Below are 10,391 nucleotides of genomic sequence, written 5' to 3' on the forward strand. Positions count from 1 at the left end.
TGTGAATTCATTTTTTTTTAAGGGTATTTATTAATTTGTATTTAGTATGTTTCAACGGTGTATTTAAAAAAAAAAAAAAAATTGGAAGAAAAATATTTGTGACATATTTGCGACGGATTTTGAAATTCTTGCTAAGAGGGAAAACGGTAGGCTACGATTTTGCGACAAAAATTGTATTGTCGCTAAATGCGGGGCATAAATAATTCAAATATTTTGCAACGGATTAGCGACAATGGTTTCGTCGCTAATTTTACTAAAACGACGAAATGAAATATGAAATTAGTCACGGAATTCATAACAATAGCAACAAAATATTCCGTTGCTATAATGTGGAACGGATCTCATCGTCGCTACTGCGTAGCTAAGTTTGCTACGGATTTCATTTTAAAGTCGCTAATGCGTTAACTGCAACGCAAAATCGTAACGAGATGACATTCCGTTGCTAATCCGTCGCAACACATGTTTATATGAGATATATCTTTGTTTAGCGACGGAATACGACCGTCGCTTCATATTTTTTTTTTTTTTTGTAGTGTTTTCACTTTTTAAAATTTAACTTTTTGTGGTTCCTACATGTATCAATGTAAGTAAAATATATAAATGAATCATTAATTCATAAGTTGGTGCACTAAATAGTACTCCCTCCGGATAAAAAAAAAAGAGTTCACTTAGCCATTTGTACACCCCTTAAGAAAATACTAACTCCTAAACAAAAATAGGTAATTTGACTATACTACCCTAATTAAATAGGCATTGGGATTTGATCATATAACACTTAATAGGGCAAATATCAAAAAACAAGGTTAATTCTTTTTTGATTTGCTAAGTGGACTCTTTTTTTGATCCAAGACAAAAAGGGTAAGTGGCCATGGACTCTTTTTTTGATCCGGAGGGAGTACTAAAGAGCAATGAAATTTCTGGCAAATGCTGCATCATTTTCACTCTCTCTTTAGCCGTCTAAATTCATTTGCCTTGAATTCATGATGACTTAATATTTATCAAAAATAGTACTGTTTTTTATAAATATGTGTGTTATTAGTTTTATGGCTATTAATTATTCTTGTACGTTTTGGATCAAAATTATTTCTTTTTCATTACACACATTAAATTGTAATTAAGAAACTCAAAAGTCATTACTTTAACTCTCTTAATTATGTATGTATCTATCTATATCCATTTTTTTCTCTCCCGTTCAATACTCCATATTTCAAAAAATCATTATACCACATCAGTTACAAAAAAACAACCTTTCACCTATTTGGCTTTCCCACAAAGATATATATAGAAGGCTCCTCCCCTTTGCTTAAATCCCAATGGCTTCACCTATTTCGATAGAACACTTTGCACCTAAAAATGATTCTTCTATATCCTCTTTTGACCTTAGCAATTAGCAAAGGTGGCTCTTCCCTTCTTCCTACCAACAATAGTAGCTGATGATAATTTGAAGTGTCAGCCAAAGTATTATGCAAATTAATATATTCTTGGAGCTTTTTGATTTTACAGTATAAAGTTTCATGAATTGAATAATTTTATTCATTTAGCTTATGCATGCAGATTGTTCCCATCAATTTGTTGTGGTTTCTACGCTTTCCTGAAAAAAAAAAAAAAAAAAAAAAGTTGTTTTAATTAATTAATTTTTTTCAATGTTCTGAATATCTTTTGAAATGTACGAATTTTTGTATGTCTTAAGATAGTTGGACGTCTCAATTTCTCTATAGTTGTTTTTCAAGTTGAAAATGGTATTTGGAAATTAGAGTTGTGTTTGGACATGGATACAAATTGAAGTTGTTTTTGAATTTTTGTGAGTGATTTGGAGTGAAAATTGTAAAACAACTTTTTCGAGTTTTTTGAATTTCGATTTTTTTTGGAATTTCTGGAAAATTGTAACAATTATATGTCAAAACAGTTTTCAGGAATATTAGTGAAAACTATCCATGGCCCAAACGGGCACGTAATTTTTACAAGTTGAGGTATCAATTGTAACAATTATATGTCAAAACAGTTTTCAGGAATATTAGTGAAAACTATCCATATTAAGCAGCACTTAATTTTTACAAGTATGGGTCTTCAACCATAGTTATTTCAATCTTATAGCACATTTGGCTGTTTATTTTTCTCCGAAAAGTGCTTATTTTTCTCAAAAAATGCTTATTTTAAAAAAGTGAGGTGTTTCGCCAAGCTTTTGGGAGAAAATAAGTGCTTTCGGAGAGTAGCAGTAGCAATTTTTCAAAAGCTAAAAAAATAGCTTTACCGCAGAAGTACTTTTGGAAAAAATACACTTCGAAGCACTTTTTAAAAGCTTGGCTAAACACTAATTGCTGCTCAAAATTGCTTTTAAAGTTAATTGGTCAAACACAAACTGCTTCTCACAAAAAGTACTTTTTTGAAAAGCTCTTTTGAAAAAAACACTTTTTAAAATAAGCTGATTTTAGAAGCTTGGCTAAACATGCTATTAATCATAGACAGTGTATTGGATTCTGGGGCTGAGTGTTCTATAAGCTAGGGATGACAGTGATTGATTCTTTTTCAAAATTTAGAAAATGATGGCTTTGGAACATAGCAAATATTTCTAGCTGATACCGTGTATATTCTGCCCACTTTTGAACACTTTCTTGTTAGTTTCTAGAGAGAAAAGGAGCAATTGGAAAGTTGGATCTTTTATGCAATGTTGTATTTACATTTTCATACTATCTTTACGTGTCTTTTACACCTTGTTTGGAACGTTGTTACCCATTGTATCGTTACCACAATTACAATGTTTGTTTTGATTGTTATTTAAAATGCATTGTATTGTATTGTATTGTATTGTATTGTTAATTTCCGTCGTTAAGTAACAATGAAAAGCCTCATTTTATGTAATAACCGATTTGGTGTTATCCCATCGTTACCTAATTTCTCTTTCCAATTATGTCCTTAGATCATATTTCATAATCCTATTTTACCCTTTACCCTTATATTATTTAACACCACCCAAATATACTTACCTAAATCATCTCTCTCCTTCTGCGTTTTGGTTAAAAAAATCTTTACTAATTTCAATTAATTATTAATTGTCAAATTTTGTTCGTATGCCACGAGAAAATGGAAAAATTCTTGAACTGCAATGTTTGATTGAAGTGCACTGCTGCTTCTACATTGGATATATAAGGAACTTATAATGAAAAAAAAAGTGTACTTATTATTGTTTTTAATATTCATAACATGTTTGTCATTAATTTTGGTAGAATTTGCATGAATTTAACAGCACATACGAGGCATAATTTGTGACAAATTAGCAGAAAGAAGTTGTCTTGAATTATTTTTATTAGTAATTATTGATAGATTTAATATTTACAATGTTTAGAACATTTTAGTAAACTTACCAATTACTGATCTGTATACGATACAAATAAACCAAACAATAAATTTTTATGAAACAACATGATCCAAACAGAGTGTTAGTATGCAGAGTCAAGAAGTCAAGTCTTTGTACTGGTGTCAATGTGAAAACTTCATATTTTTCTTTGTACATATTTTTCTTTTTCCCAATAATTCCGACCCCTCTTATACGTTTGGTTCCACATAGTCTTTCTTTTTGACAAATATGTCCAATAAATTTGGCTCCCTCTCTTATAATAGAAGTCATGGGACCTTGATCTTATAGGATAAGCCATGTGAGCTAGCTACAGTTACAATTCACAAAGCTTCAGCAAGCTTTCCGCTTCTTGTAGTAGGATTCACAATATGGCTTTGGCTTCATCTTTTGTTTGCTTCCTTCTATCTCTTCTTCTGATCTTAGTTCAGGCAATGGGAAGTAGTAATTCAACTTGTCTAAAGTCCTTTTCTTGTGGGAATCTTACTGACCTGAGCTTTCCTCTCTCTCTATCCACACGACCTGAATGTGGAATTATGCCCATGTCTGGTTGTGATGTTAAACCATATCCAAGAATCCAACTGCTTCCTGGAGGAGATTGGTACTATGCTTTATGCAATCTGTATAGTTATACAGTTGAGCTCGGGGATCCGAAGCTTCATGCCAAGTTGAGGCAACACAAGTGCCAGGTTTTTGACAAAAATATCTCCCTTCCAGACTCTCCTTCTATTTCTTTCAAAATCATCCCAGAGCATTTTCACAACTTCTTCAAATGCAATGTCACCGCAGCAATACCCCAAACATTACCCCAGAAGAAGAATGGTCATTTTGGTTATAAAATGTACAATGGTTGTCGAGGCTTTAGCATATACTACAAGCATCCCAAATATCATGAAGAAGATGCTCGATTTGGCAATCTTACTGCCAACTGTTCACTTGTCAGTGCCACCAATCAGGAGGTCATATGATGGGGGTCTGTTTGACTTTTTAAATCCCGGTTTCTTAGTGGAATGGAAACTCTCTGATGACTGTAACAAATGTCACTATGAGGGAGGTCAGTGCCAGACTGATAAAACCAACAAATTTCATTGCACATATCCAAATACTCGGACACGCTCAAGGTCTAGTGCATATTTCTTAGTCCTTTCTTGTTTTCGTATCACATATCTATAATATTTCATAATATGTTTCCTCCTCTATTTTAGATGCAAAAATGACTGGGAGAAGGTTCGCACTGATTCTTGGAGCAGGTAGTTAAATATCCATTAACTACAGTGTTGTTTCCTATTTCAGAATTTCCATGCATATCATTTGAATTTCTTCTTCATTGTGGTAAAATCTCAAAACATTTTGATAATGATAAAGGATGATAAGAGAGATAGGTTACACAAATGTATGGATAGTGGAGTTGAGAGAACACTTTCTTTCTCCTTGTGATGTTTTTCTTTTGTCTAAAAACCTCTGATTACTGATTTCTTTTCCAGTTTTTGGTGGATTAGGACTGGTGATGATTGGTTTAGTTGTCTGCTTTATCTGGTGTTACAAAAAGAGGAAATTTAGTCCATCCTGCTTCCTCTCAACTAAGAAACTCTCGGACATTTTTAAACATGATGTTGAGGGAGGCAGTATATACTTTGGTGTCCCAGTCTTCTCTAATTCAGAACTTGAAGAGGCCACAAACGATTTTGATTCCTCTAAAGTACTTGGAGATGGAGGTTTCGGAACTGTTTACTATGGTGAGAAACTTCTTAACTGAAATGAGATATGCATCAACTTTTTCTTCTTGTGCCTAATTCTCGTTCATCAATGACTAGGAAAACTTAAGGATGGAAGAGAGGTCGCTGTAAAGCGCCTTTACGAGCACAACTGCAAGCGAATGCAGCAGTTTGTAAATGAAATTGAGATCCTTACTATGCTACGGCACAACAATCTTGTCACCCTCTATGGCTGCACTTCATGGCGAAGCCGTGAACTACTCCTTGTCTATGAATATATTCCTAATGGAACTCTTGCTGATCACCTCCATGGTGACAAAGCGAAGGACAGATCACTCGCGTGGCCAATCCGCATGAACATTGCCATAGAAACTGCTGGTGCATTGGCTTACCTTCATTCTTCTGATGTAATACACTGCGATGTGAAGACTAATAACATACTCCTTGATCACAACTTTAGTGTTAAAGTTGCAGATTTTGGGATTTCAAGGCTCTTCCCAAATGATGTCTCTCATATTTCAACTGCACCCCGCGGGACCCCTGGCTAGATCGATCCAAAGTATCATGAATGTTACCAGCTAACTAGTAAAAGCGATGTTTATAGCTTCGGGGTGGTCCTTGTTGAACTCATTTCATCAATGCCAGCTGTCGATATGAATAGACATAGCCAAGAGATTAATTTGGCTAACTTTGCAATAAACAAGATTGTAAAATATGCATTTCACGAGTTGATTGATCCATCCCTGGGGTTCGATTCAGATACCAAGAGTTGGGAAATATCTACTTCAGTGGCAGAGCTGGCTTTTCTATGCTTGCAGACAGATAGAGATATGAGACCTACTATGATTGAAGTTTTGGATACTCTAAAGGAGATTCAAACTAGTGAATTTGAGAATGAGAGGAGAGCTGAGTCTAATCTCAATGGTAATGAAGCTAAAATAGTTTCAGCACCTCCTTTCCCTGAAGCAGAAGATAAGTTATTGCTTAAGCAAGTTAAATCACTACCTTCACCAAATTCTGTGACTGATAAATGGATTACTTGCTCCAGTATAAATACCACAAAGTAGTTCTATACCTCCTTCCTTTGCTATTGATGTAGATTTTGAGAGACTACGAATGTAGTGCTGTGAGAAGTTTCTTGAGCTACATATCTATGAGTGAAAGTGATTCAATTTTAATTTCATTATACACGAGCTGTTATATACACTGGCAGGTCGGAAAATGTAAAGGTTAATGTGTTACGGGTTAGAAGTGCTTAAAAAACTTGTATCTTTTACAATATGAGATACTATTTGAGAGAAACCAAAGATGCTTTGAAGACAAATGCGGCTCCACCAACAAACTGAAGATGAGGTGCCTAGTTTTGTTTTATTTTTGGTGGAAACAAGAATATATGGAAGATCTTGAGTCTTTTGTAGATGTTATAGGATCCTTATGAATCTAAGGAATATGAGATCTTTCTGTAGTCCTCTTTGTAAGTAAGTTTTGACTGCATTAACTCTGGTGCAGTTATTGATATATACAACAGTTGTTACTTTCTTAGAAAAAAATAAAAAATGAGGTACTATTTGAGAACTTGTGAAATTGAGGGGCCTTCATTAGAAATCTATGCAAGTACAAGTGTCAATTAGTCTATTTAGTCCTAATGATATGTTTTTTCTTGTCTCCAAATTTTCTTCATCAAAGATATACACTAATTAGTCATAGACTCATTGGGTCTTGGATTCTGGGACCAGTGTTCCATAAGCAATTAATGATTTATTCTTTTTCAAGTTTTTGAAGAAGATGACTTTGAACATTGCAAATATTTCTAGCTTCCGTATATACTTCGCCAAATTTGAAAAGCTTTCTTGGTAGTTTCTAGCGAGGAAATGAGCAAAGGGAAGGCTAGATTTATTAACCATAAGGTTATATGAAGCTAACTGCTAATGCACTGTTCTTTTCCTTTTCCTATTCTTTTTTGTTTTTGTTTTTCAACTTTGGATGTATAGCTTCTATTTCTACAGGTTAAGTCAACCATTTTTGGAGACTTTGGTCCTGAAACTACTGAGAAGTAAGTCTTTCCACTGGTGCAAATGTCTACAAAGGCTAATGTGAAAGTTTACTGTTTGTTTCTAAGCCTAGCCTTTCTATCCCAGTAAGTCCGATTACGTTTGGTTCCACTTAGTGTTTCCTTTTGACAAATTTTACCAGTAAGCTAAAGACTATTAATAGAGAAAGTGTTTAGAAGTTATGGCACTTGATCTTATAAGATATAAGCTGGTGAGCTAGAGTTGCAATTCACCAAACTTCAGCTAGCTTTCCTCTTCTTGCAGTAGGATTCACAGTATGGCTTTGGCTTCTTCTTTTGTTTGCTTTCTTCTATCTCTTCTTCTGATCGTAGTTCAGGCAAAGGGCAAAAATGATTCAACTTGTCCAAAGTCCTTTTCATGTGGAAATCTTACTGACTGAGCTTTCCTTTCTCTCTTTCCACACATCCTGACTTTCCACACATCCTGACTGTGGAATAATGCCTATGTCTGGTTGTGATGCTAAACCATATCCAAGAATCCAACTGCTTCCTGGAGGATATTCGTACTATGCTTTAGGCAAGGAGTATAGTTGTACAGTTCAGCTCGTGGACTTGAAGCTTCAAACTATGTCGAGGCAACACAAGTGCCAGGTTTTTGACAAAAATTTCTCTGTTCCGGACTCCCCTTCTATTTCTTTCAAAATCCTCCCAGTGCATATTGCCAACTTCTACAAATGCAATATCACCAGCAATGATAACCCATACATTACCCATAAGATGGAAGATCATTATGATGGTTATAGAAAGTACGATGACTGTGATGGATTCACCATATACCACAAGTTTGATGGAGATGATGATGAAGACATTCTAGCTGGCAATCTTACTGCTATTGTTCACTTATCAGATTGCCAGCTGACTCAGGATTATTTTATGGTGATTTGTTCAACTTTGTAGTTCCCTATTTTCTAGTAAAATGGATACTATCTGATGACTCTTACAAATGCCACTATGGTGGAGATGGAGGTCAATGCAAGACTGATAAAACCAACAAATTTCATTGTTACAAAGGTAGACATTTCCAAATAATCTACATGTTCAAGGTCTAGTGCATATTTCTTAGAATCCTTTCTTGTTTTCATGTCAGTTATCAATAATGTTTTCCTCTCTTTTTAGATGCAAAAACGACTAGGAGAAATTTGGGACCGACACTCGGAGCAGGTAGTTAAATATCCATTAACTACAGAGTTCTTTCCTATTTCAGAATTTCCATGCATATCATTTGAATTTTCTTCTTCATTGTGGTAAAAGCTGCACACGTATCCATAATGACAAAGGATGATAGAGAGAGAAGTACTTTAGGTTGCACAAATGTATGGAAAGTTGAGTTGAGAGATTGTGATGTTTCTCTTTTTTTCTGATAACCTCACTGCTGATTTCTTTCCAGTTTTTGGTGGAGTAGGATTGCTTATGATAACTTTAGTTGTCTAGTCTATCTGGTGTTGCAAGAAGAGGAAATTTAGTACATCCCGCTTCCTCTCAACAAAGAAATTCTCGGACATTTTTAAACATGATGTTGAGGGAGGCAGTATATACTTTGGTGTTCCAGTCTTATCTTATTCAGAACTTGAAGAAGCCACATTTGATTTCAATTCCTCTAGAGTACTTGGAGATGGAGGTTTCGGAACTGTTTACTATGGTAAGAAACTTCGAAATCCAACTGAGCTATGCTTCAACTGTTTTTTCATGTGCTTGATTCTTGTTCATGAATGACTAGGAAAACTTAAGGATGGCAGAGAGGTCGCTGCGAAGCGCCTTTACCAAGATAACTGCAAATGAATGCAGCAGTTTGTAAATGAAAAAGAGAGTTCTTTACTAGACTAAGGCACAACAATCTTGTCACCCTCTATGGATGCAATTCATGGCGTCCTTGTCTATGAATAGATTCCTAATGGAACTCTTGCTGATCACCTCCATGGTGACAGAGTGAAAGACCGATTACTTACGTGGCCAGTCCGCATGAACATTTCCATAGAAACTGCTGGTGCATTGACTTACCTGCATGCTTCTGACGTAATACATGGTGATGGGAAGACTAATAACATACTCCTTGATCACAACTTTAGTGTTAAAGTTGCAGATTTTGAGATTTCAAGGCTCTTCCCAAATGATGTCTCTCATATTTCAAGCCCTGCTCGGGGACCCTTGGCTTTATCGATCCAAAGTATCACGAATGTTCTCGGTGACTAGTAAAAGTGATGTTTATAGCTTCGGGGTGGTCCTTGTTGAGCTCATTTCGTCAATGCACAGTGTGGATATGAAGAGGCATAGCCAAGAGATCAATTTGGCTAACTTTGCAATAAACAAGATCGTAAAATGTGCATTTCAAGAGTTACTTGATCCATCCCTGGGGTTCGGTTTAGATACCAAGATTTGGGAAATGACTACTTCAGTGGCAGAGCTTGTATTTTGTGCTTGCAGACAGATAGGGACACGAGGCCTACTATGGTTGAAGTTTTGGATACTCTAAAGGGGATTCAGACTAGTGAATTTGACAATGAGAAGAGAGCTGAATCTAATCTCAATGGAAATGAAGCTAAATAGTAGCAACTCCTCCTTTCCCTGTATCAGAAGATATTTCATTGTTGAAGCAAGCTAAATCACTACCTTCTCCAAATTCTGTGACTGATAAATGGATTACTTGTTGTGATATAACTAGTACAAAGTAGTTAAAAGTTCTATATCCCCTCTCTTTGTTAATCTTATGTAAATTTTGAGAGACTGCAAATGTACAACTATGAGTAGTTTCCTTGACCTATGTATCTATGAGTAGAAGTGATCCGACTTTTAATTTCATTATATAAGAGTTTAAGTTCTATACAATGGATGTTGTGGAACTTTCTAATTGAGAACTCATGGAGTTATTGAGGACCGGTGTTAGAAATCTGTGCAAGTACAGGTGTTAATCTCGGTATTAAGTCAAAGGATATGCACTCTTGTTTCAATCTTCGTCATAGACTCTTAGTGTCTTGGATTCCTGGGGTGAGTGTTCCATAAGCTGGGGATGAATATTAATGATTGATTCTTTTTCAAAATTCTAAAGAAGATGTCTGGAACATAGCAAATATTTTCTAGCTGACCCTGTGTATACTCCCCCTATCTCAAAACATTTTCCTGATAGTTTCTAGTGTGAATAATGAACAAATGGAAGGTTGGATTTTTAACCTCCTTATGCAATGTTCTTTTTCGTAGACAGAGTCAAGAAGTCAAGTCTTTCCACTGGTTTCAATGGCCAGAAATGGTAACGTGGAAA

The 10,391-nt window shown here is 35.3% G+C and overlaps 1 protein-coding gene and 2 pseudogenes across 1 annotated transcript in view; all 3 read left to right on the forward strand.

Annotated features, from left to right (window-relative positions):
* LOC132067629 (LEAF RUST 10 DISEASE-RESISTANCE LOCUS RECEPTOR-LIKE PROTEIN KINASE-like 1.1) overlaps window positions 1-6,651 on the forward strand; it is a 36,954-nt gene extending 30,303 nt beyond the window's left edge. Inside the window, exon 5 of the transcript XR_009417193.1 lies at window positions 6,429-6,651. The gene's annotated coding sequence lies outside the window, so the exon portion shown is untranslated. The remainder of the gene's footprint in view (window positions 1-6,428) is intronic.
* Window positions 3,460-6,362, forward strand: LOC132067637 (LEAF RUST 10 DISEASE-RESISTANCE LOCUS RECEPTOR-LIKE PROTEIN KINASE-like 1.1; annotated as a pseudogene).
* A 484-nt stretch (window positions 6,652-7,135) lies between the features above and the next one.
* On the forward strand, window positions 7,136-9,975 carry LOC132067631 (LEAF RUST 10 DISEASE-RESISTANCE LOCUS RECEPTOR-LIKE PROTEIN KINASE-like 1.1; annotated as a pseudogene).
* Window positions 9,976-10,391: the final 416 nt, after the last annotated feature.

Source organism: Lycium ferocissimum, chromosome 8 (genome assembly GCF_029784015.1).
Source record: "Lycium ferocissimum isolate CSIRO_LF1 chromosome 8, AGI_CSIRO_Lferr_CH_V1, whole genome shotgun sequence".
NCBI lineage: Eukaryota > Viridiplantae > Streptophyta > Magnoliopsida > Solanales > Solanaceae > Lycium > Lycium ferocissimum.